The 27,439-nt window shown below is 38.5% G+C and overlaps 1 protein-coding gene across 3 annotated transcripts in view; it reads right to left on the bottom strand.

Moving 5' to 3' along the window:
- Nucleotides 1-25,863, bottom strand: part of Scm (Polycomb protein Scm) — a 427,976-nt gene extending 402,113 nt beyond the window's left edge. For 2 of the 3 annotated variants that reach the window (XM_090370651.1, XM_090370653.1), the window contains exons 1-2: nt 25,704-25,863; nt 19,221-19,294 (exon numbers count right to left, since the gene is read on the bottom strand). The gene's annotated coding sequence lies outside the window, so the exon portion shown is untranslated. The remainder of the gene's footprint in view (nt 1-19,220; nt 19,295-25,703) is intronic. The other variant, XM_090370652.1, reaches the window with a different exon arrangement.
- Nucleotides 25,864-27,439: the final 1,576 nt, after the last annotated feature.

Here is a 27,439-nt window from a genome sequence, read left to right as displayed (position 1 = left end):
GTAACTTAGAATTCTAAAAATGGTTATAAAGTTTTATATAGAAATATCTTAACAATAGACAGTGAAAAATGCAAATTTAGTTAAATAACTAAGTTTATTTGAAAAGTAGGCAAACGTGTGAAAAAATTTACGGAATATTACAAATTTAAAAGTGTACAGCATCCAAATGTCATACATCACTGTTAATAAAAGTGCCGGTATGCCGTACCATTGCATATCGTCTCAAAAAAAAACGCACTGCTTACAGTTATTATAGATAAATATAATTCCTGCAATTCCTATCATTACAATTTAGCATGGGGCGGGTTACGTGGGCATTATTTAGTCTACACTAAATTATATCTAAAATTCTTAATTTTCTTTTCATTTTCAAGATACATTTAAGCATGATGGAAAAACACTGCAAATGTTTGAACAAATTTTATTCAATGATGAAACAGGTTTCTTTTATCTTCTGAATCTGTTGAAATATCTGTTTGGTCAGTTTTAGTGTAGAGTAAGGAAATTTGCCAAATTTAAGCACGATATTTGAACATTCAATTTGTTACTGAAATAGGTTATTTTTATCTTATTGTAAAAAAGAATAAATGGACAGATTATATAATAAAAAGATAATTGGCCAGATTATATAATAAAAAAAGATAATTGGCCAGATTCAGAAGAATCCATCCAATTATTATTTTTTTTTTTTTTTCAGGTTTAAAATAAGGTATGGAAATTTACCAAATTATTCATAATCTACAATTTATGTATTGGTGGAGTAGTTATTTTTATTATTACTGGGAAAGGAAACAAAACTTCCTAATCAAGTGGCAAGTAGGGTTTTCAATAGATTGCATTAATCAGTTTGATGTTACTTTCATTCACTGATATTACGTGTCCGGAGAGTTCTCTCATTCCTTACCAATCCACACATGTACAGCTATTTGAGAATTGCTCGCAGCTGGCCATGATTCATTTGCCTGTGTTAAAGGTTGGCTTGTTACCATGAAAGGTTCTATAAATTCGTGGTGTTGCATGCACCTTACAATAAAGATCATTATATGTAATGATTAGCATTAGCATATAGGCATATGCTGCAAAAAAGCAAGCTTATCAGCATCAGCCAAAAATAACCTTGCCATTTCATCTATCCATTCACTCCAAATGTTTATCTAGTTCTGCTTTTGCCGACAGGGCTAGCCAGGTGGGTAAAGTGCCTGGCTGGCAACCCAAAGGTCACGGGTTCAAATCCCACCTTGGGCTTGGATTAAAGTACTGCAAAAACCTTGGGTGGTGCATTATGGCCACAGAAGCCGATGCGCCAACAACTACCAAAAAAAAAAAAAAAAAGTTCTGCTTTGAATTTAGTCCAGCAATCAAACTCTAAAAATAACAGACGGAAGCTTGTTCTAGCAATCAAACACCCGCTGGCAAAAGGCAAATTTCCACATATCTATTCTACAACTGTCTTTCCACAGTTTGAATATATGTCTCTTCAGGCAATTAATCAGAGCAAGAGAAAGATTCCCTTCAGCATTGAGCTTGCTCAAACCATTCAAGGCCTTATACACCTCAATCAGATCACCTCACAGGTGACTGGTCTCCAGACAGTGTAATTTGCAAAACTTAATACAAGATTATCTAGCTTACTGCCAGAGTTTAATACACCTCTGGCATTCCCCTCCCTGAATAACTCTCCGCGTGTGAATGTAGATGCAAAATACTCATTTAGTTTGTTGGCTACCTGAGCAGGATCATCAACAGTTAAATCATCGATATCGAGTGGACCAATTTGATTCATCCCATTCCTTCTAGAGATTACAAAAGTAAAGAACTCTCTGCTGTTTTTCTCTGCATCCTTTGCCAAAGATTTCTCATAATCTGCCTTTGCCTGCCTAATCTCCTTTGTGACTTGGTTACAGACCAGCTTATATCTATCATAGGCTTCCATGTCACCCATTAATTTATATGTATCTCATGTATTTTTCTTCTCTGCCACATGTCTCATTAGTTCATCTGACATCCATTTAGGCCTAAACCTTGAACAATATTTCTTAGCTGGTATGTAAAGCCTAGTAGCTTCCAAGATTAATTTTTGAATGCCTCCCATTTTGAATTTGCTGTTAGTAACATCATCAGTTGGTCCCACCGTATAGAATTCAAATACTGTCTCAGAAGAAGGCGAGGCAATACTTCACTACAAATGCAATTAATTATTGACAACTGCCTCCATAACTTTCACCAACCTCATGCACATGCGTTCCTGTCTAACATTTCATGTTCCATTGTAACGATTTTTGTATATTAATGAATATTGTATACAGTATTTGTAAATAGTTTAGTATTTTGGAAATATTTTAAATATTTGTATAGTTTGTAAATATTTCAGTATTTTAGTCCTGATCTTTCGGATGCAATAATATTCCTCATGCATTATGGAACCCGAAGCAAAATGCCTTTTCCTAAGTGACTTATGTGAACGCAGGTAAATAATTACATAGTGATATTTATTCAACCTTGAGAATGGCGAGCAATACAAATGCACAGGTAAATGATTACATATGTCATTTCCTGATTAGCATTAGCATTAGTAGAGGCATTTGATGCAAGAAAGCAAACTTATGCAGCATCAGCCAAAAAAAATACATAAAATAAAAAAAAAAAATAAATAAATAAAAAAAATAACCACTTCCACTTCACCCCTCTGTTCGTTCGAAATACCTGTCCAGCTGAGCCTTAAACTTATTTAGGCTATCAACTTCCACGACAAGGGATGGAAGTCTGTTCCACCAACCAACCACCCGCTGGCTAAAGGCAAATTTCCGCACGTCTATCCTACATTTGTCTTTCCTCAATTTGAATTTATGCGCTCTCAGGTGATATTCTGAGCAAGAGGGACAAGCCCATCACCATTGAGCATGCTCAAGCCATTCAAGGCTTTATACACCTCTATCAGATCACCTCGCTGGTGCCTAGTCTCCAGACAATGTAATTTGCAAAACTAAGCCTTTTTCGTAAGAGCACCCCTTTGTTCCATTCACTACTCTTGTTGCCCTTCTCTGTACTCGTTCCAGCAACTCTACATCCTTCTTGAAATGAGGCCTCCAGGCCTGTATACAGTACTCTAAGTGTGGTCTGGCGCCTCCGTAGCCAGGTGGGAAGGAGCAGCAGTGCGTAGCATACGCTTCTTGATTAGACCGGGGTTCGAGCCCGTCACCACCAAATACGAAGGATGCGGAAAGGTCAGTGAATGACCACCGCATATCCCGGAGCAATATGGCCTTAGTTGCTAATGCTCCTAAAAACCAAATAACAAACAAACAAGTGTGGTCTGACCATTGCCTTATACAAGGAAATAATCACCTCCTTATCCCTGCTAGAAAAATTCCTATATAACATTGACAATACACCATGAGCTACTCTTGCAGCCCGTCTGCACTGCTCAGAGAACTTCATATCTGCCTGCACAACCACCCCCAGATCCTTTTCATTCTCTACCACTGTCAGTGTAGTACCACAGAGTTGATACGTTGCTCTGGGTTATTGTTTCCCATATGTAGTACTTTAAATTTGTCAATGTTAAACTTCATTTGCCACCTCTCAGCCCATCTGCTCAACCTTTCCAGATCCTGTTGCAGCAGCATAGTGTCCTTGACAACCCTGCCAACCTTCGTATCGTCTGCAAACTTGGACATTACGCTTGATATACCATCATCAATATCATTTATAAATACAGAAAACAATAATGGACCCAATACTGAACGCTGAGGGACTCCACTAATAACATTAGTCCACGATGAGCAGTGTCCATTGATTACCACTCTCTGTCTCCTCCTCCTCAACCACCCCTTTATCCATAGCAGCAATTTGCCTTCGATGCCACACTGCTCCAATTTGTGCAGCAGTCTTCCATGTGCAACAGTATCAAAAGCCTTTCTAAGATCCAAGTATATAATATCAAAGTTATTCCCTGCATCCAGTTCTTTTGTGACTGCATCATAGTATCCAATCAAATTGGTCAGGCAAGACTTCCCCTTAAAAAAACCATGCTGTGTCCGAATAACTGAAGTCTTGTCTAGATGATCCTGCAGTGCTTCTTTAACCAGTGCCGCCATTAATTTTAAGGGAACAGAAGTTAAACTCACAGGTCTATAATTACTTGTGTCAGCCTTTGATCCTCCTTTGTGAATTGGGGTCACATTTGCACATCTCCAGTCCATGGGTACCTCCCCTGAGTCCAAGGAAGCTCTCATAATTATGGCTAGGGGTTTGCTTACTTCCTTTGCTGCCTCCTTTAATATAACTGGATAGATCTCATCCACCCCAGGTGCCTTTCTTATGTTAATCTTCAACAATTTCTCCTCCACTTTACTCTCAGAGATTACAAGATTCTCTAGCTTACTGCCAGAGTTGAATACACCTCTGGCATTCCCCTCACTGAATAACTCCTCATGTGTGAATGTCGATGCAAAATATTCATTTAGTTTGTTAGCTTACTGAGCAGGATCATCAACAGTTGACCCATCGATATCAAGTGGACCAATCTGATTCATCCCCTTCCTTCTAGAGTTTACATAAGTAAAGAACTCTTTGCTGTTTTTCTTTGCATCCCTTACCAAAGATATCTCGTAATCTGCCTTCGCCTGCCTAACCTCCTTTGTAACTTGGTTACAGATTAACTTGTATCTATCATAGGCTTCTGTGTCACGTGTTAATTTGTATGTATCCCATGCATTTTTCTTCTCTGCCATATGTCTCATTAATTCATCTCACATCCATTTAGGCCTATATAACAATATATAACAATATTTCTTAGTTGGTATGTAAAGCCTAGTAGCTTCCAAGATAAGTTCTATGAATGCTTCCCATTTTGAATTTGCTGTTTGTAACATCATCAGTTGGTCCCACTGTATAGAATTTAAATACTATCTCAGTCCATCGTAGTCGCCTTTACGAAAGCAATAACCCTTCCCTTTACCCCTAATGGTAGTTACCTCTTTTAGTAAATCCCACTTCAGCACACTGTGATCACTGCCACCTAGTGGTTCATTTATCTGCAGATTCTTAATGCATGAAGAATCACTACTGATAATCAAATCAAGAGTATTACTCCCTCTAGTTGCCTCCCGAACATGCTGATGTAGAAAACAATCATCCAATAAATCCACAAAAGCCTTGCTAGTGTGTGAGTGACCATCAGTTTTAGATATCAATCAGTGCGTATCGATAGGTGTCTTTTACGTAGAAAAGATTTGACTTACTCCATATACTCTACATTTTACATAGAAAAGCGTGCACGGGAGGTGGACGAGCAAAGCGAGCAGGGGCAAAGCCCCTAGTAAATTTAGTAAAATAAATAAATGATATATACATAAATACTAAAACAGAGATAAAATATAAAATAAAAGCGCTAAAATAGAATATGATAAAAGCATTAAAATGCACAGAAGCTTTCGAGACAAAGTGCCTCTTCATGTGTTAGTCGGCGAATGGTGTACCCCCAGTATATATTGTTATTTATTATTATTATCCATATGGCGTAAGGAAGCCAAGGCTTATGCTGCACCAGCGAAAAAAAAAATTTTTCTGAATTACCCCAAGAGAGAGAGAAGTAGAAGGGAATCACCAAGAAAAAGAAGAATGATGATATTCAGCTGAGAACCCAAGTGTGCCAAGCCCATACTCACCAGATAGCCCCTAGGTTGGTTACAACAGCAAAAGTCAGCTGAGCACAATTATGTATCATATATTTTATTTTATATTTTATCACTGTTTTAGTATATTACATTTATTTATTTTAATAAATTTATTTTAATCAGTTAGTCGGTCATTGCTAGAAATTTGCATGATATGCAACCTGAAGCACAAGGCCTGTTTTCCAGCAAAACATCCTGAAGGAACAGCTCGGGGAGGTTCAGCAATAATTGTTAAAAAGTCCATAAAGCACCATGAGCTAACCAATTACAAAACAAATTCTACCCAAGAAATAAGTATTGTAATTGAAGACTGAAGAGGTTCTATCACGGTTTCCGCAGTCTATTGCTCACCAAGCTATAATACTAGTAAAAATGAATTCATAACCATATTTCAAGCTTTGGGGAATGGATTTATCGCAGAAGGAGATTACAATGCCAAGCAAGTACAATGGGATTCAAGAAGAATAACACTGCGGGGATGAACGCTACAAAGAGTAATGCAAGAAAATCATTGTGAACATTTATCTACAGGTGAACCAACGTACTGGCCAACAGATACGAGAAAAGTTCCAGATAAATTAGACATCTTCATAACTAAAGGGATTCCAGAAGATTACAGATATAACATCAAGTCTAGACCTATCTTCTGATCACTACCTATACTCTAGACCTATTTTCTGATCATAGTGAAATTATTCTTGCAGGAATGGAATCCTTTATCCCACTCAACTTTAAAATCTCGTCCTTTATCTAAACCTTGGTTTTCCAGTAAATGTGATAAGGCTGTTCAAGAGAAGAACGTTGCATATCGTAACTGGCTTGTTTCTAATTCTTCAGTTTCATTTTCTGCCTACACTAAAGCTCGCGACGATCGTAAAGCAGTTATTAATCAGTCCAAACTAGAGTTTGAACAGGCTAAGAGTAGAAAACTTGCTTCTTGCCCTAATGGTAGCCAAGCATTCTGGTCTCTTGCCAAAGCTGCAACTTTTGTCCATCTCTGCTCCCACCTCTGTCCAAACCAGATGGTTCTGTTGTCACTTCAGCCAAGGATAAAGCTGACCTGCTAGCATCCCATTTTTCTTCCAACTCATTTATTAATGATCTTGATAAAACATCTCCCACCATTCCCAGCACGCTCCATTCAATGCCTCCTGTGGTCTTCCGTCAAAAGGATTTTGACGAATCTTGATGCTAAGAAAGTGCCAGGTTCCAATGGTATTTCTCCACTTGTTCTCAAAACCTGTGCTCCTGAACTTACTCCTATTCTTCGCCGCCTTTTTTCACTTTCATATTCCAAAGGTGTTTTTCCTTCTGCTTGGAAATTTGCTCATATCCAGCCAGTTCCTAAAAAGGGTGACAAATCCCTCTCATCCGATTATTGTCCCATTGCAATTACTTCTACTCTTTCTAAAGTAATGGAGAAATCAATTAACCACCAACTCTTAAACTACCTAGAAACCTTCCGTCTGATCAACGATCACCAGTATGGATTCCACCAGTGTCGATCCACTGGTGATATTCTGGCTTATGTTACCCATTTATGGACTAATTCAATGGAAAGGTTCAGTGAAACACAAGTAGTTGCTCTTGACATCTTAAAGGTTTTCAATCGTGTTTGGCATAAAGGTCTTCTTTATGCCAAACATGATTTCTTAACAAACTTCCATCTTGTGGTTTGCCAATGGTTTTTTGTAATTGGTTACCCAGTTTTCTCTCTGATCGCTCACTGAGGGTGATGGTAGGAGGCTCTCTGTCTTCTAACTTCTCCACTAATGCTGGTGTTCCCCAAGGTTCAGTTCTTTCCCCCCACTCTTTTCCTCTTGTATATTAATGACCTTCTTCCATTGACTGGAAATCATATCCATAGTTTTGCCGATGACAGCACATTGCATTCCATTTTCCATTTTGAGAAATCTTGCCCTGCTCAATCAGCTTCAACTTCTCGAAAATCTGCTACCAATTCCTTAAATGCTGATCTTCAGGTAATTCTCCAGCGGGGCAAAGACAACTTGGCTGATTTCAATCCTTCTAAAACTCAGTCTTGTCTTATCTCGCAAAAAGGATTCTTCTGCTCCTATGCTTATCTTTGGTGACACTCCGATTTCTAGGCAAAATGATATATCTCTTTTGGGGATTACCCTGACTTCTAATCTCTCTTGGCACACGCACATTACAAATATTACTTCCTCTGCATCTAAAAAACTTAGTTTTCTCTTTTGCTCTTGGCATTACTTTTCTTCCAAACAGCTGCTCACTCTGTATAAATCACAAATCCGCCCTACCATGGAATATTGTTCCCACATTTGGGGTGGTGCCCCCAAAACCTCTCTCAGGCTTCTTGATTCCATTCAGAAGAGGGCAGTTAGGTTAATTAATGATTTATCTCTAACAGAGTCTCTCCACTCGCTGTCTCATAGAATTACTGTTTCTGCTGCATGCCTCTTCTACAGATATTTCCATGGGCACTGTTCTTATGAATTGGCTTCTATAATTCCCGCTCTCTCCTTCAAAACAGTCCGAACATGTGCAGCCACCCGCCATTTACTGTCAACCCACAGAACCAACTTTTCATCTTCCTCGTTTATTCATGCAACTGCCGTTTTCTGGAACAACCTTCCTTCATACATATTTCCTGAAAATTACAGTCTACAGAAGTTCAAGTCAAATATCAACAAATATCTTCTTTCATCTTCTCAACCTCCAACCCAAGCACGGTACTAAGTACTATAGGTTCTAATACCTCTCATGTTTGGGGTTTACATAAAAGAAAAAAAAGTAATAGCAAATTTCAGCTCGCATATTATAAGACAGAAACCACCAGTTCTTCATAATAAACACACTGATTGGGAATACATCCAAGAGCTAATAAATGAGAAAGTAAAACTAAAAATGCCTCTTAAAACATCAGACGATATACCACAATAGGGAAAAACAGAATTTGCCAATCATCATAAAGCAAACAATAGCAAAAAAAACGAATGTTAAGAAGAGTCTGGCAACTGAGCAGACACCCTGAAGACAAAAGAAATTTTAATAACACAGCAAGAAATTTAAAAAGAATGCTCTATGCAATAATAAAAAATGAGTCAGTTCAGGAACATCTGGAACTATGCTTTGTGAAAAGCCACAAAAAAAGTTAAAACAACCAACACAACCAGTAACACCTATCAAAAAAATCTAACAATGATTGACCAAAAAGTGACTCAGAAAAAGCCAACGCTTGCTGAACACCTGGCAAAAGTTTTCCAAACATATCCCTCTGAATCTACAGCAGAAGAGGAAGAAGAAATTCATCGTTATCTTGAAGCTTCTTATCAACTGTCTCCACCTGAAAAAGCCTTCTCGCCAGCTGAAGTAAGGAGTATCATACAAAGTGAACTGAATACTAAAAAAGCTCCGGGGTACGATTTGATTATTTGTAAAATACTCAAAGAACTACCTCCAAAAGGATTAATGCTTCTAACGTACATATACAATACCATAATATGCATAGGCTACTTCCCAGCAGCATCGACAGTTGCCCAAAGAATAATGATACAAAAGCCTGGGAAACCCTCCAAAGAAGAAAAGTCATACTGGCCCATCAGTCTACTACCAATATTATCAATATTTCCAAAAATAAGAGAACAGCTACTATTAAAACGGCTGAAACCGATCCTAGAAGAAGAAAACTTAATTCCACCACACAATTCGGATTCAGACAGCAACATAGCACTATTGAACAAGGGCATAGTCTTCAATTTTATCAACAATTGTCTGGAAACAAAAAAAAATAATAATAATTGCTCAGTTGTGTCCTTAGACATCAGCCAAGCATTCAACAGTTTGACATGCAGGATTACTATACAAATTGAGGCAGGTTGTTGTTGTTGTTGTTGTTGTTGTTATGTGGTTTTTAGGAGCATTAGCAACTAAGGCCATATTGCTCCGGGATATGCGATGGTCATTTCCTGACCTTTCCGCATTCTCCGTATTTGGTGGCGACGGGCTCGAACCCCGGTCTAATCAAGAAGCATGTGCTACGCACTGCTGCTCCTTCCCACCTGGCTACAGAGGCACCTATTGAGGCAGGTACTGCCTCACCAATTATACAGAGTGTCTCAAAAATATTGGTACAAACTTTTAGGGGAGGTAGGTAGCATCTAAAGGAATGTGAATCGCATAGGAACCCATAGCCGGAAACGTCACCGTCAGTAGACGCCGCTGTTCATCAGTTCGCGAGAGGGAAAATTTCTGGTTTACTCATTCAAGCAGTAGTCGCCGCACGAAGAGCATGCATCGATATACAAACTGTGAGCTGGCAGATATGCACCTAATGTATGGATTAGGAGAGGGCAATGGACGAGCTGCTCAATGAATTTATGGAGAACGCTTCCCAGACAGACATGTACCGGACCACCGTTTGTTTGTGCGTGTCCATCAAAATTTGTATGATTATGGGTCATTTAGAGATAACAGAAGTAGTGCAAGCAGACCACGTTCGACGCGAACTTCCGCCATGGAAGAAAGTGTGTTGAATGCCATCCAGAATAATCCTACTACCAGCACACGTGCCATTGCCTCTGCCTTAGGAGTGTCTCATTGCAGTGTACAGCGTATCTGGCACGAAGATTCCTTACACCCCTCTCATCTCCAAAGGGTTCAGTTACTGCTCCCCCAAGATTATCCTGCACGTGTGGCTTTTGCGCAGTGGTTTCTCCAAGAAAGGGTTCAAGACTTGAATTTTCCAGCCTATGTTTTGTTCACGGATGAGACTTATTTCACTCAGGAAGGCTTATTCAATCAGGACAATGCTCATGTGTGGGCTCACGACAACCCACACGGTGTGCGTGCCCCCCCCCATGCAGCACAACATCGCTTCGCAATAAATGCGTGGGCAGGTATGGTCAGTGACTGCTTAGTCGGCCCATACCTGTTACCATTCCGCATGAACTCCGCTAAATATTGGATCTTTCTTGAACAAGTTCTAAGGGGGGTAACTTGACGATGTTCCAGCAAATGTGAGATGCAACATTTGGTTTCAACATGACGGGGCACCTGCCCATTATGTAAGGTGTGTTCGTGACCATTCGAACAGGCGTTTTGGATGTCGATGGATTGGCCGTGGTGGACCCGTTGCCTGGCCCCCACGCACACCTGATTTATCGAGCCTTGATTTCTTTCTGTGGGGGGCCTCAAATCTATCATATATGAATCGCCTGTGGAGACGGAAATGGATCTTGTGGAGAGACTCGTCTGCGCTGCAGCTACTGTCAAAGAAACTCCAGGTGTGTTCGACCATATCCGCCAATCCATGCTGCGTTGGTGTCACGCATGCATCGCATCTCATGGTGGAACCTTCGAGCATCTGTTGTAACATCATGAAATACATCCATCTGGTACTCCACTATTAACATTATGTAAAATAAATGTTTGCCACTAATTACTGTCTTGTATCATTTCTGCTTCTTATGCCTCTGCTACTACTTTCCCGTGACGTTTCCAGTTATGGGTTCCTATGCGATTTACATTCCTTTAGATGTTACCTACCTCCCCTAAACGTTTGTACCAATATTTTTGAGACACCCTGTATATAATTATTAAATCATACCTCACGGAAATATATTACCAAGTGAAACTGAAAGAGGAACAAACTAAGTTATACCAAATACTCTCTGGACTGCCACAGGGGAATGTCTTGGGGCCAGTACTGTATACCCTATACACCACTGACCTACCAGTTAATGATAACACTATAGTAGCAATGTTTGCTGATGACACAGCAGAACTTGTAGCGGATCAAAATCCAATAATTGCAACACAATGGTTACAAGAACAGCTTAACCAGACACAAGCTTAGGAAAAAAAATGGTGCATGAAAACCAATGCGATAAAATCTACTCATGTTACATTTACAATGAGACAGGAAACATGCCAACCAGAAAAATTAAATGGCCAGACCATATTGCAAACAGACAATGCTAAGTACCTTGGCATCCATCTAGATACACGCTTAAATTGTAGAAAGCACATTTGGACGAAGAGGAAACAACTTGGACTAAAGGCTAGCAAGTTGTATTGGCTAATTGGAAGAAATTCCAAGCTATTATTGGCAAACAAGCTACTTATTTGGGGATTTATTGAATAACTGTTTTCTACAGCAGCACGGTCGGGAGGCAACTGGAGGGAGTAATATTCTTGATCTGATTATCAGTAGTGATTCTTCATGCATTAAGAATCTGCAGATAAAGGAACCACTAGGTGGCAGTGATAGTGTGCTGAAGTGGGATTTACTCAAAGAGGTAACTACCATCAGGAGTAAAGTGAAGGGTTTTTGCTTTTGTAAACATGACTACGGTGAGACCAACTGATGATATTACAAAAAGCAAATTCAAAATGGGAGGCATTCAAAGAATTAATCTTGGAAGATACTAGGCTTTTCATACCAACTAAGAAATATTGTTCAAGGTTTAGGCCTAAATGGATGTCAGTTGAACTAATGAGACATGTTGTTGTTGTTGTTGTTTGTTATTTAGGAGCATTAGCAATATACTAGGGCATTATTGCTCCAGGGATATGCGGTGGTCATTCCCTGACCTTTCTGTATCCTCCATATTTGGTGGTCACGGGCTTGAACCACGGTCTAATCAAGAAGCGTGTGCTATGCACTGCTGCTCCTGCCCACCTGGCTACAGAGGCGCCCAATGAGACGTGGCAGAGAAGAAAAATGCATGGGATACATATAAATTAATGGGTGACACAGAAGCCTATGACAGATATAAGTTGGTATGTAACCAAGTCATAAAGGAGGTTAGGCAGATTATGACAAATCTTTGGCAAAGAATGCAAAGAAAAACAGCAAAGAGTTCTTTACTTATGTAAACTCTAGAAGGAAGGGCATGAATCAGATTGGTCCACTTGATATTGGTGGTTCAACTTTTGATGATCCTGCTCAGGTAGCTAACAAACTAAATGAATATTTTGCATCTACATTCACACATGAGGAGTTATTCAGGGAGGGGAATGCCAGAGGTGAATTAAACTCTGGTAGTGAGCTAGATGATATTATAATAACTGAGAGCAAAGTGGAGGAGAAATTGTTGAAGATAAACATAAGAAAGGCATCTGGGGTGGATGGGATCTATCCAGTTATATTAAAGGAGGCAGCAAAGGAAGTAAGCAAACCCTTAGCCATAATTATGAGAGCTTCCTTGGACTCAGGGGGAGGTACCCATGGACTGGAGATGTGTAAATGTGACCCAAATTCACAGAGGATGAAAGGGCAACAAGTAATTACAGACCTGTTAGTTTAACTTCTGTTCCAGGGAAATTAATGGAGGCACTGGTTAAAGAAGCACTGCAGGATCATCTAGACAAGACTTCAGTTATTGTTTGTACACAGCATGGTTTTTTTTAAGGGGAAGTCTTGTCTGACCAATTTGATTGGATACTATGATGTGGTCACAAAGGAACTGGATGCAAGGAATAACTTTGATATCGTGTATTTGGATCTTTAGCATTAGCATTAGTAGAGGCATTTGATGCAAGAAAGCAAGCTTATGCAGCATCAGCCAAAAAAAAAAAAAAAAAACCACTTCCACTTCACCCCTCTGTTCGTTCAAAATACCTGTCCAGCTGAGCCTTAAACTTATTTAGGCTATCAACCTCCACCACAAGGGATGGAAGTCTGTTCCACCAACCAACCACTCGCTGGCTAAAGGCAAATTTCCGCACGTCTATCCTACATCTGTCTTTCCTCAATTTGAATTTATGCCCTCTCAGGTGATTATTCTGAGCTAGAGGAAGAATCCCATCAGCATTGAGCATGCTTAAACCATTCAAGGCTTTATACACCTCTATCAGATCACCTCGCTGGTGCCTAGTCTCCAGACACTGTAATTTGCAAAACTTAAGCCTTTCTTCGTAAGAGCACCCCTTTGTTCCATTCACTAATCTTGTTGCCCTTCTCTGTACTCGTTCCAGCAGCTCTACATCCTTCTTGAAATGAGGCCTCCAGACCTGTATACAGTACTCTAGGTGTGGCCTGACCATCGCCTTATACAATGGAATAATCACCTCCTTATCCCTGCTGGAAAAATTCCTGTATATCATTGACAATACTCCATGAGCTACTCTTGCAGCCCGTCTGCACTGCTCAGGGAACTTCATATCTGCCTGCACAACCACCCCCAAGTCCCTTTCATTCTCTACCACTGTCAGTGTTGTACCATAGAGTTGATACGTTGCTCTGGGGTTGCTGTTTCCCATGTGTAGTACTTTACATTTGTCAATGTTAAACTTCATTTGCCACCTCTCAGCCCATCTGCTCAACCTTTCCAGATCCTGTTGCAGAAGCATAGTGTCAGTAGTGTCCTTGACAACCCTGCCAACCTTTGTATCGTCTGCAAACTTGGACATTAATCCCGATATACCATCATCAATATCATTTATAAATACAGAAAACAATAATGGACCCAACACTGAGCCCTGAGGGACTCCACTAATAACATCAGTCCACGATGAGCAGTGTCCATTGATTACCACTCTCTGTCTTCTCCCCCTCAACCACCCCTTTATCCATAGCAGCGATTTGCCTCCAATGTCACACTGCTCCAATTTGTGTAGCAGTCTTCCATGTGCAACAGTATCAAAAGCCTTTCTAAGATCCAAGTATATAATATCAAAGTTATTCCCTGCATCCAGTTCTTTTGTGACTGCATCATAGTATCCAATCAAGTTGGTCAGGCAAGACTTCCCCTTAACAAAACCATGCTGTGTCTGAGCTATAACTGAAGTCTTGTCTAAATGATCCTGCAGTGCTTCTTTAACCAGTGCCTCCATTAATTTTCCTGGAACAGAAGTCAAGCTCACAGGTCTATAATTACTTGTGTCAGCCTTTGATCCTCCTTTGTGAATTGGGGTCACATTTGCACATTTCCAGTCTATGGGTACCTCCCCTGAGTCCAAGGAAGCTCTCATAATTATGGCTAAGGGTTTGCTTACTTCCTTTGCTGCCTCCTTTAATATAACTGGATAGATCCCATCCACCCCGGGTGCCTTTCTTGTGTTTATCTTCAACAGTTTCTCCTCCACTTTACTCCCAGTTATTTCAAGATTCTGTAACTTACTGCTAGAGTTGAATACACCTCTGGCATTCCCCTCGCTGAATAACTCCTCATGTGTGAATGTCGATGCAAAATATTCATTTAGTTTGTTAGCCACCTGAGCAGGATCATCAACACTTGACCCATCAATATCAAGTGGACCAATCTGATTCATCCCTTTCCTTCTAGAGTTTACATAAGTAAAGAACTCTTTGCTGTTTTTCTTTGCATCCCTTGCCAAGGATTTCTCGTAATCTGCCTTTGCCTGCCTAACCTCCTTTGTAACTTGGTTGCATATCAACTTGTATCTATCATAGGCTTCTGTGTCATGTGTTAATTTGTAAGTATCCCATGCATTTTTCTTCTCTGCCATATGCCTCATTAGTTCATCTGACATCCATTTTGGCCTAAACCTTGAACAATATTTCTTAGTTGGTATGTAAAGCCTAGTAGCTTCCAAGATAAGTTCTTTGAATGCTTCCCATTTTGAATTTGCTGTTGGTAACATCATCAGTTGGTCCCACTGTATAGAATTTAAATACTGTCTCAGTCCATCGTAGTCGCCTTTACGGAAGCAATAACCCTTCCCTTTACCCCTAATGGTAGTTACCTCTTTGAGTAAATCCCACTTCAGCACACTGTGATCACTGCCACCTAGTGGTTCGTTTATCTGCAGATTCTTAATGCATGAAGAATCACTGCTGATAATCAAATCAAGAGTATTACTCCCTCTAGTTGCCTCCCGAACATGCTGATGTAGAAAACAATCATCCAATAAATCCACAAAAGCCCTGCTAGTGTGTGAGTATCCAGCCCCCAAATTCCAGTCAATATCTGGGAAATTAAAATCTCCCATTATAAGACACTCTGATTTACTGGCCCACTCTATTTCCCTGTACAGTTCCTTATTATACTCATCCTCATCAGAGTCATTAGGCCTATAGCACACTCCTACTCTCAATTTTGATCTCCCAATGCTTATGTCACACCAAACTGACTCCACACTGCACTGTCCAGCGATGTCGACTGGCTTCACTTCCTTGGTTTTTATGTGTTTCTTAACTAATAGCATAACACCTCCCCCCTTCCTATCCTGTCTATCCTTTCTGTAGACGTTGTACTCCCCAAATTGCAGTTCCGCATCCCTTATATCTGTGTGACACCACGTCTCTGATATCCCAACAATATCTGCCTTCGATGTTTTGAGCAATACCTCAAATTCATCAAATTTATTTACTAAACTCCTAGCATTGGTGTACACGCAAGTATACCTGCACCTGTTTCTATTCTTAGCTACCCTAACACAACCCATGTGTTTACTTGTACCACAATGGCTCCCAGCAGTCTCTGAAATACCATGCATCTTGTTTTTCAGGCTTCTGCTCATTCTAATAGAAGCAGTGCAAGAATCTCTTTCACCTCTGCCAGTGGCTACTGTCAATCTATTGGTCTTTGTCTCCCCCCAAGCTAGCAGTTTTCCGACCCACCTAACACTGCCTCGATAGCATCAGCAAATATTCTTGCATAGTTTGTAACACTTTCTATTTAAGTGTATCCCATCCCTGTAGAAGCAATCTCTCCTGTTAACAAGTACAGTCCAGGCTGAAAAAAATTCTACCCTTTGAGCCTTGCACAATCTTTCCAGGGCCGAATTGATCGACAAGGCTCTCATCATATACTCCCTCCTATCGTGTCTGGGCAGAATTGCAGACACTTTCAAATTCAACCCTAATTCCCGGCTTTTGTTCAACAGTGACCTGTACTTGTTAAGTAATTCTGCCGGTCTCCTACTCTTAATATTATTAGTGCCAACGTGTACAACTATATCACCTTTTGTGCCCTTAAAAGATGATATTCGCTCTACAACGTCATCAACCTTTGCCCCTGGCAGACATACCCTGGTCCTGTTCCACCTATCTTTTTTACAAAGCATGTTCCCCGTTTCCCTGACAATAGAGTCACCAACAACTACTAGTTCCTTCGGGACCAGCGCATTCTGCCTTGGGGGTTGTCTTAGAAAGGCTTTTGGTACTGTTGCACATGAAAGACTGCTACACAAATTGGAGCAGTGTGGCATTGGAGGAAAATTGCTGTTAGGGATAAAGGGATGGTTGAGTGGGAGAAGACAGTGGTAATCAATGGACACTGCTCTTCGTGGGCTAATGTTATTAGTGGAGTTCTTCAGGGTTCAGTGTTGGATCCATTGTTGTTTTCTGTAGTTATTGATGATAATGATATATCAGACTTAATGTCAAAGTTTGCAGACGATACAAAGGTTGGCAGAGTTATTGTGTGTTCGTGGTTTGCAAAAGGATGGAGGTAAGACTGTAACTGAATGGTGTACAAGTTTGAATTTGATAGATTCGGAATACAAGTGTTTTCAGTGTGAATGTTTGATGAAGTGTATCAGCTGGCATGCAAAGACTGATGAGGGGAGTTTTTTTTTTTTTCCTAAGTTTTCTTGATGATTTGATTTTTTTTTAGTATTTAGCTACTCTTCAGCCTCCCTACAAATGTGATGTCTGAGGCTGCAGCCCCCAAGGAAAAAAAAACAAAAAAACCCATTTCTGTTGACATGCATGAGCAATTTTCATTGTTAATGCTTGTTAAATCATCTAGTAATGTACATGCGAGAATTAGTGGTTGTATGTGGTGTTAATTTTTGATAGTTGTTTAAAAAAAAACTGGCATTTCGCCGTTTCTTTTTCTTCATTTCAGCTCCAACGTATTGTGACATTCCCAATAACATGCAGCCGAGGAGAAACGCAGTGAGTGGGAGTTGCCTTCACTGGCCTATCACTGCCTTCTTCCTCTCTTTATTGCCGAAGTATGGAGTTGTACCCATGCTCTGGAGTTTAACCATATATATTACTTCTGCCTGAAAATCACAAAAACATCTCAGACACAAAAATAGAAACATCAATCTCTAATTCACTTAAACTTTCCAGTTTAAAAGACTTAAGTCTGTGAAATTTCAAACATGCACATATATTTCTGCTATATATGCACATATATTTAGGTACATAAATATTATTAAAATATTAAAAAACATACTTATTTGACACTATTAGTTATTTCTGTTTTCAGGTTTATTTCAAAATTGATTTCAAATCTAGCATACTTCACAGTGAATGAAATTCAAAACTGAATATCTTTCTTCCTGCAGTGTAGCCGCCATCAGGAGTGAATATCAAGTTTCATGTTATCTTATTGAAAACAATAAATCTTTCAAAAACACCTACGGTAAGACTGTAGGTGTTTACTGAAGTAACAGGGCGCCTCCGTAGCCAGGTGGGAAGGAGCAGCAGTGCGTAGCACATGCTTCTTGATTAGACTGGGGTTCGAGCCCGTCACCACCAAATACAGAGGATGCGGAAAGGTCAGGAATGACCACTGCATATCCCGGAGCAATATGGCCTTAGTTACTAATGCTCCTAAATACCAAATAACTAACTAACTGAAGTAACAGTAGAAGAAAAACAAGTAACCTGACATTTTAAACAAACACAGTGCTAGTGCCTGTCTACTATCATGCTATTCTTCAAGCAAAAAGCCAAACAGTTGCAAAGATGGTAAAAGATCACCTGACAGGTTCTTGCACACAATTTCTGTATGAAGGAAGCCAAAAAAAAAAAAATCATTTCAGAAACTATTACAATAAAAGCCTGACTATATTCAGACTATTTTTTTTTTATTTTTAATCATTAAATAACAATTAGCACTGGAACATTATTTTCAACTTATCAGGTTAACCCAGTTAAAATATATTAAATAAATTTTTAAAAATTATTTTTTAACAAGTTATTATATCCATGAGATTAGGGCTGCCACACATTAAAATCCCAAGGAGTCACAGGCTTATTTCAGAATAAAACATGGATTTTAGGTATAATAAAAAATGTTCCATTATTGTCTTCTAGTGAACACTAGCTCACTAGCTGTAATAGTGGCACAACTAAAAATTCGTAATTTTTGAGTTAATGCAACTAATGAAGTTGGGATAGTGGACTTTACATTTATGCAATAACAGTACAAAGTGAATTCAATATTTCCTCGCTAATTGGCACAAGTGTCATTATGCCATTTTAGTTTTTACTGCATCAAGATGCGTTAACAGTGGCACTTCTTCAGTGTGCCCCTGACCTTGGGACTGAATGGAGTCCACAGTAGCCATTTTTTGAGTTGTGCCAGTATTTCAGTGTAATAGAACCTTCTTGCTTATAATTTCAGTTGGCATTATTTTAGTTGACCACTATTGTACTCAAAACAGTTGATTGTTTTGCACCACTTAGTGTTTTTTTTTTCTTGTCATAGTTTATCATTGACTGTTCTGTTATGGAAGGCAAAACTTTTGAGCCTTGGTAAATTGATGTTTTAAAAAAAAAAAAAAAAAAAAAAGACTGTAAATTGCTACATATGACATGAAGGTGGAAAAGATTCCACTGAAATAGGATCTTACCTACTAAAATATTTAGAAGAGTAAGCAGCTTCTTGCCAATCCGACGATCTTGAAATTACCTTTTATTCAGACAACTGTGGGGGACAAAAGAAGAACAATTTATTATCACAGCCTATTTGTATGCTGTAACGAACTTTCGAATCAAAACCATTACACACAAATATCTTGTTGTAGTTCATACGCAAAACATGGGTGAATGTGCACACTCATTAATACAGAAAAATATTTTAAAAATGGTTAAAATCTGGTCCTGTATTCATCCCATCACAATGTTACATTAGCCTAGAACTTTCAGAAATACAGGAAACTCTTTCAAGGTGACAGAGATGAGTCATGACAATTTTTACAACCAGAAAGATTTGGCCCGATGCACTTTTATGAAATTTAATGAAAATACTTATGAAGTGAATTTCAACTTCAATGACATTGCTATCTTCTAAAGTAGAAAAGCAGCATTTAGACTATTTCTTTTAAAAAACATCATACAAACAGGATGATTATAAATCAGCTAATGTTAAAGCCAGTAAAACAAGAAAGCTTTGGAGGCATTTGTAGATTTCAAATTGAAAAAAAGCCTACAAGAGGTCCATTCCTGTTCCGAAAAAGAAGCACAGTGACCTCCAATGTCTGTTGAACTTTAACACAATTCCCAAATGTCATCCCGGTTTTTATAACAGTCTAAAAGTTAATTTACGGAAGGATTAAATTTTTCTAAGAATGACTAAATTCTTCCAAATTTTTTCTTGTTTGTACACCAATAATTTCGTGCTAACTTCTTGTTCTTATTTATGCTTTACCACATGTTCTTAAAGATTAAAATGTAAGTCATACATGTTCCTGAGTTTATGAATATAAATAAAGTTCTTGTTGAATGTTTTTTTTTTTTTTTTTTTTATGTTTTTCATCCTAATTATCTTCGATCTTTATGGGACTCAAGTCACAAATTTTGAGTGTTTGCTGGTACAACAGTGGCACAACTCAAAAGGGGAGAGGGGGTTAAATTTTCGAAATTCTGGTAACCCATAAGGGAATGTTGATCAAGCCAGCCTGATTTTGAGTACCACTGGGTATAATGAAATGAATCACAATACATTTCAACACAATTTCTTCTTTTCTAAAGCAACTAATTTTAAAAGCTAAATTTTTCTCTTCGATTATCTCAGAATTATGATTTTTGAGTTATGTCACTATTGCAGCTAGTGAGCGATATGTGGTGTAGAGTTAAATCTACATGAAACTTGAATTTTAATAACTAATTAACATTTAATATATTGCATTTGGACTCAAGCGTTTAGGGCATAAGCCTCAAGCTATGAAGGAGTCTAGACTATGTATAAATATAGTGCAAACGCATCAGAAATACATAGCTATATCTGAATAAATCAGAATATTAGTAAAACGGCATCATTTTAAGTTATATCTCATATTGTGAATACCTTCACAACGAGTTGCCACGATATTGCACTACTTCGAATAAGTAACGCTTCACCTAAGGAGAAGACTAATGTTACTTATTCTCAGATGGATACCACCACCCAGACGGCACCGTTTCAGAGCTATTTGGCCCTTCTTCGGTGGGCGGGTAGGTACCCGAGTGATGCAATGATGGCAAAGCAGTTATGAAGTATAACTCCACAATATGAGAGATGCCTGATGGTGTATCATGTATTTTGACTCAAGCGTTTAGGGCATGCCCTAAACGCTTAAGTCTAAATATATGACTGCCGACCGGGCTAGCCAAGTGGGTAAAGTACCTGCACGGCAACCCAAAGGTCGCGGGTTCGATTCCCGCCTTGGGCTTGGATCAAAGTACTGCAAAAACCTTGGGAGGTGCAATATGGCCACAGAAGCCGATGCGCCAACAACTACCAAAAAAAAAAAAAAAAAAATATATGACTAAATACATGTATTTATGTGTTTATACACATAATTTATGTATTTATGTGTTTATGTGTTAAATACATGTGTTTAGGGCATGCCCTAAACACTTAAGTCTAAATACATGATACACCATCAGGCATCTCTCATATTGTGGAGTTATACTTCATAACTGCTTTGCTATCATTGCATCACTCGGGTACCTACCCACCCACCGAAGAAGGGCCAAATAGCCCTGAAACGGTGCCGTCTGGGTGGTGGTATCCATCTGAGAATAAGTAACATTAGTCTTCTCTTTAGGTGAAGCGTTACTTATTCAAAGTAGTGCAATATCGTGGCAACTCGTTGTTAAGGTATTCACAATATGAGATATAACTTAAAACTATGCCGTTTTACTAATATTCTGATTTATTCAGATATAGCTATGTATTTCTGATGCGTTTGCAATATATTTATACATATATTGCATTTGTTATTGCTAAATGTTGTTACACAAATTTCATAACTGTTATTTTAGCTCATCAAATAACATAGTATGATATAACAAATGCAAATGACATTTAAAGTTGTGAGAGCATGACAGTAGAAATAAAATGACAAAAGTAGTTGAAAATTGGAGAGTAAAGGTCTCAAATTTTAACATAGCTATAGAAAAGCTCATACTAAGATTAGTGCACAAATATTCATAGAATTTGTCACAATACAAGTTGAATATTTAAAAGAAAAAAAGCTAACATGCTCAAAAGCATAAAGTTTACTATAATAATTATTATTAACAGCAGAGATAGCTTGCGCAAGAATGTTGCAGTTCATTTTCTTCAGTAAGGTTATCACAAATTTGATAATTTCAAAAGGAAATATAAATGAAGAGGAGGAGAGATTATACTCCATCCAAAGCATGAAGTGTATAACTTGTTGTGTTTGAGTAAAAGGTATGTTACTAAGAAATAGTTTAAAGCAAGTAACAATGCAAGCAAAATATACAAGGTTAGATTAGAAAAGCAATCAAGGGTTTGCATGTAACTTATCTATCCTTATCAGCTACTGCTGACATGTGGTGAAATTTACTGAATGAAAATATAATCCTAAATTTTAAAGGTGTCCAGTAATTTTTTCTTTATTGCTCTAACAGGCAAGAGAAGATATGTTATAGAAGTTTATTTTTATAACTCACAGAAATAAATGAGAAAAGAAACATCATTAATTAGCATTAGTAGAGGCATATGATGCAAGAAAGCAAGTTTATGCAGCATCAGCCAAAAAAAAAAACAAAAAACACTCCAATTTCACCACCCATTCATTCCAAATACCTGTCCAGCTCAGACTTAAATTTATTTAGGCTATCAACTTCCAGAACAAAGGATGGAAGTCTGTTCCACCAACCAACCACCCGCTGACTAAAGGCAAACTTCTGCACATCTATCCTACATCTGTCTTTTCTCAATTTGAATTTATGCCCTCTCAAATGATTATTCTCAGCAACAGGAAGAATTCCATCAGCATTCAGCATGCTCAAACCATTAAAGGCTTTATACACCTCAATCAAATCACCTTGCAGTTGCCTAGTCTCCAGACACTGTAATTTGCAAAATTTAAGCCTTTCTTCATAAGATTAACCATTTGTTCCATTCACTAATCTTGTTGCCCTTCTCTGTACTTGTTTCAACAGCTCTATATCCTTCTTAAAATGAGGCCTCCAGACCTGTATACAGTACTCAAGGTGTGGCCTGACCATTGCCTTATATAAGGGGATAATCACCTCCTTTTCCCTGCTGACAAAATTCCTATATATCATTGACAAATCCCCACGACCTGCCTTTTCAACCTGTCTGCATTGCTCAGAAAATTTCATATCCGACTGCACAATTACTCCCAGGTCTTTTTCATTTTCTACCACCTTAAGTGTAGTACCACACAGTTGGTACATTTCTGTGGGGTTACTTCTTCCCATATGCAGTACTTTGCATTTGTCAAGGTTAAGCTTCAGTTGCCAGTTCTTAGCCCATCTGCTCAAATTTTCTAGATCCTGTTGCAGTAGCACACTGCCATTACTGTCATTAACAACCCTGCCAACCTTTATCATCTACAAACTTCAACACTAAGCCTGATATACCTTTATCAATATCATTGAAAAATATACAAAACAACAATGGACCCAACACCGAACCCTGTGGACTCCACTAATAACATTAGTCCACGAAGAGCAGCACCCATTGATTACTACCCTCTGTCTTCTCCCACTCAACCATCCTTTTATCCATTGTAGCAACTTACCTTTAATACCATTCTGCTACAATTTGTACAATAGTCTTCCATGTGCAACAATGTCAAAAGCTTTCCTGAAATCCAAATATATGATATCAAAATTATTTTTTGCATCCAGTTCTTTTGTAACCACATCATAATATCCTATCAAATTTGTCAGACAAGACTTTCCCTTAACAAACCCATGCTGGTCTGAATTATTGCTGCAGTCTTGTCTAGATGATCCTGCAATGCGTCTTTAACCAGTGACTCCATTATTTTACCTGGAACAGAAGTTAACCTAACTGGTCTGTAATTACTCGTGTCACCCTTCGATCCCCCTTTGTGAATTGGGGATACATTTGCACATCTCCAGTCCGTGGGAACCTTCCCTGAGTCCAAGGATGCTATCGTAATTATGGCTAAGTTTGCTTAGTTGCTTTGCCGCTTCCTTTAATATAACTGGATAGATCCCATCCACCCCAGGTGCTTTTCTTATGTTTAACTTCAAAAATTTCTCCTCCACTTTGCTCTCAGTTATTACAAAATCATTAAGCACCCTGCTACAATTTGATGACCTTCTGCTATTTTCAAACCTTAATAACTCCTCATGTGTGAATGTAGATGCAAAATACTCATTCAGTTTGTTTGCTATCTGAGCAGGAACATCAACAGTCGAACCATCGATATCAAGTGGACCAATCAGATTCATCCCCTTCCTTTTAGAGTTTATATAAGTAAAGAAATCCTTACTGTTTTTCTTAGCATCCTGTGCCAAAGATTTCTCGTAATGTGCCTTCACCTGCCTAACCTCCTTTGTGACTTGATTACAGACTAGCTTATATCTGCCATAGGCTTCTGAGTCGCTTGATAATTTATATGCACCCTATGCATTTTTCTTCTCTGTCACGAGTCTCACTAGTTCATTTGATAACCATTTAGGCCTAAACCGTGAACAATATTTCTTAATAGGTATGAAACTTTTAGTAGCTTCCACAATTAATTCCTTGAATGCTTCCCACTTTGAATTTACTGTTGGCAACACCGTCAGTTGATCCCACTGTACAGAATTTTAAAACTGTCTGAGACCACTGTACTCACCTTAACGGAAGCAAAAACCCTTTCCTTTCCTTTACCCCTGATGGTAATTATATCTTTAAGTAAATCCCACATCAGTATACTGTGATCACTGCCACGTAATGGTTCCTTTATCTGCAAATTCTTAATACATGAATGATCACTACTGATAACCAGATCAAGAGAACCCTCTCTGGTTGCGTCTCGAACATGCTGCTGCAGAAAACAATCATCCAATAAAGCCACAAAATCTTTCTAGTGTGTGAGTGACCAGCCCACAAGTTCCAGTCAATATCTGGGAAGTTAAAATCCCCCATTATAAGACATTCTGATTTACTAGCCCATCTATTTCTCTGTACAATTGTTCATTGTACTCATTCAAGTCATTAGGCCTATAACACATTCTTACTCTTATTTTTGCTTTCGCAGTGCTTATGTCACACCAAACTGACTCAACAGTGCACCGTTCATCTATATCAACTGGATGCACTTCTTTTGATTTCATGTTTTTCTTAATTAACAGCATGACATCTCCTCCCTTCCTATCCCGTCTATCCTTTCTGTATACATTGTACTCCCCAAATTCCAATTCTGCATTCCTAATATCAGTGTGCCACAACATCTCTGATATCCCAACAATATCCGCCTTTGATGTCTTGACCAACACTTCAAATGTGAAAGGGCATACAATAGCCACCCTAAAGAGAACTGCCATCTTCCCAATTCAAGACATGTAACTGTCTAGGTTTCCAATAAAAATAAAATAAATTAATGGGCAAAAAGTGTTTCTGGCAATTCACTCAGATTCTGCTAAGTAACCCTCATTCCAAATGTGTTTATTTTTAGGTCGTACTTACCGTACCAAGTGGTCAGGAGTGGGAGCGCAGCAGCACATGCTCTTTGAGTAGACCGGGGTTCAAGCCCCTGACTGCTGAATATGGTCGATCTGCCAACCCACAATGGACCAGCATGGCAGATTATGGTCCATTTCCCTCAGCATGAATTGTTGAGGAGGCTTCCATCCTGCAGTGGGTTGATAATGGCTGCACTTTACCTTTTACTTTTTTATCGAATTTCTGCTGAATACAGGACTACTAGTTGACACTTGCACATACATAGTGCACCTTAATTTTTGAAAATCCTCACAACTGTTCTCATGTGTAATGACAATTTTACCAAAGGTATCCTCATTTTTGTATTTTGCATTATGCAATGTGGCAATATTTTATGATATCCGAATAAAATACAATACATATGGTTCTATACTACAGGAGAATTTCTTACCTGGTAATCTTCATTTAAAAATGAATTACTGAATGAACTAGCACTAGTATGCACTCGCTGAACGCCATCCCAATAAACACGGAAAAATCTTAATTGTAAGTTCACAGAACATAATAAAATTTACGTCTTTGGTATGTGATTAATCTAAAATGGACGTCTAGACGAGGAATCGCTGACATCAAGTGAGGAATTTATTATCAACCTTACATTGTCAATTTTTGGCGAATGCCAACGATGATAATACGTTTCCTCAATTAATAAATATAGTAAAAGGAACTTTGATGAAGATGATGAACAATATGTATTAGCTGAAAAAAAAAATCAAATTTTTAACTACACCTTTTTCCCTACAAACTCGGACATTTTCACACCGGTATTCTACAATTTTGTCAAGGCAACTACAAATATATTTGAACATGTATACTGAACTGATTTGTCAGTTAGAGGCATCACTGATTACTGATCACTGTGGGTATATGAAATATTATTATTAATACTGTAAGTCAAAAATATAACTCGATTATCGCATGTGCTTCACAAACTACATCATACAAATATCGGGCCACAAACATCCGCCATCGCAATTGAAGATGTTAGTACCATTCACGCGGGAATAGGCGAGATATATATATATATTTTTTTTTTTTTTCTATTATTAAAAAATAAATTATAAGAAATTCCAAGTTAGACTTCTGCTAGAGGAAAAAGGACGAACTTCATAACACAAGGCTCACTCGCTAGAAACAATATTAAAAAAGAATCATAAATTCTGGAAAGGCACATTCTACTAAAATATGATAAGGTGAAAAGTGACTAACCAGACGCAAGGAAAATCACGGTATATTATTATTATTATTATTATTATTATTATTATTATTATTATTATTATTATTATTATTATTATTATATTATTTTGCCCTGATTGGGGGTTCCACCTCATGATAGGTATTGCTACAAAGTGCACAGGGTGATTTTTGTTATGTCTGGTGTTACTGTTGGTCGAGGAACTCTCTCACTATCCTGCCGGTGTTCAGGAATTGCGACTTTCTGGAGTTCGTTGTAGGTGTTCGCTGAGAGACCTATTGCTGCAAGGTTGTTATGTAGGATCTTTGAGACCAGACCTGCGATTCACACGATGATCGGGATGGTCGTTGCTTGTTGCATATGCCAAATCTCTTTGATCTCCTGCCTTAGGTTCGTGTCCTTCCTGATTTTTGTACCTTGGGTTTCTGCAGGTTGCCAGTGTTCGGTACCGATATGTCAATCAGATAGATAGCCTTTTCCTTCTTGCCCACAAGGATTATATCCGGTCTGTTGTGCGGAATTGCCCTATCCATTATTCTGGCACTGTCCCAGTACAATGTGGGTTGCAGTCTCTAGTACTAGTGCTGCTGCGCGAAATAAGAGAGCTAAAGCATTATACAACTTCGTGGTACCTGGTAAAACCTATCCGACCACCTGTCCCACATACGGAGGAGTCGCGCTAGTCAAGAGTGAGCAGATCAAGGTGTTGTTTGTTATTTGGTTTTTAGGAGCATTAGCAACTAAGGCCATATTGCTATTATTAAGATATTTTCTATATAAAACCGTATAACCATTTTTATAATTCTTAATTACTCAGTCGGACCTCCGTTTAACGAAGTCCTTTTATAGCAAATTATTTTCAATCCCCCTTGGAAATTACTTTAAAATACTTTCCGTTGAGCGAAGAAAATGAACGAGTACAGAGAAGGGCA

Source organism: Mastigoproctus giganteus, chromosome 3, assembly GCF_048544385.1.
Source record: "Mastigoproctus giganteus isolate SK-2022 chromosome 3, ASM4854438v1, whole genome shotgun sequence".
Classification (NCBI taxonomy): Eukaryota; Metazoa; Arthropoda; class Arachnida; order Uropygi; family Thelyphonidae; genus Mastigoproctus; species Mastigoproctus giganteus.
Note: the sequence above shows the minus strand (reverse complement) of the source record. Positions and strands in the feature narration are given on the sequence as shown.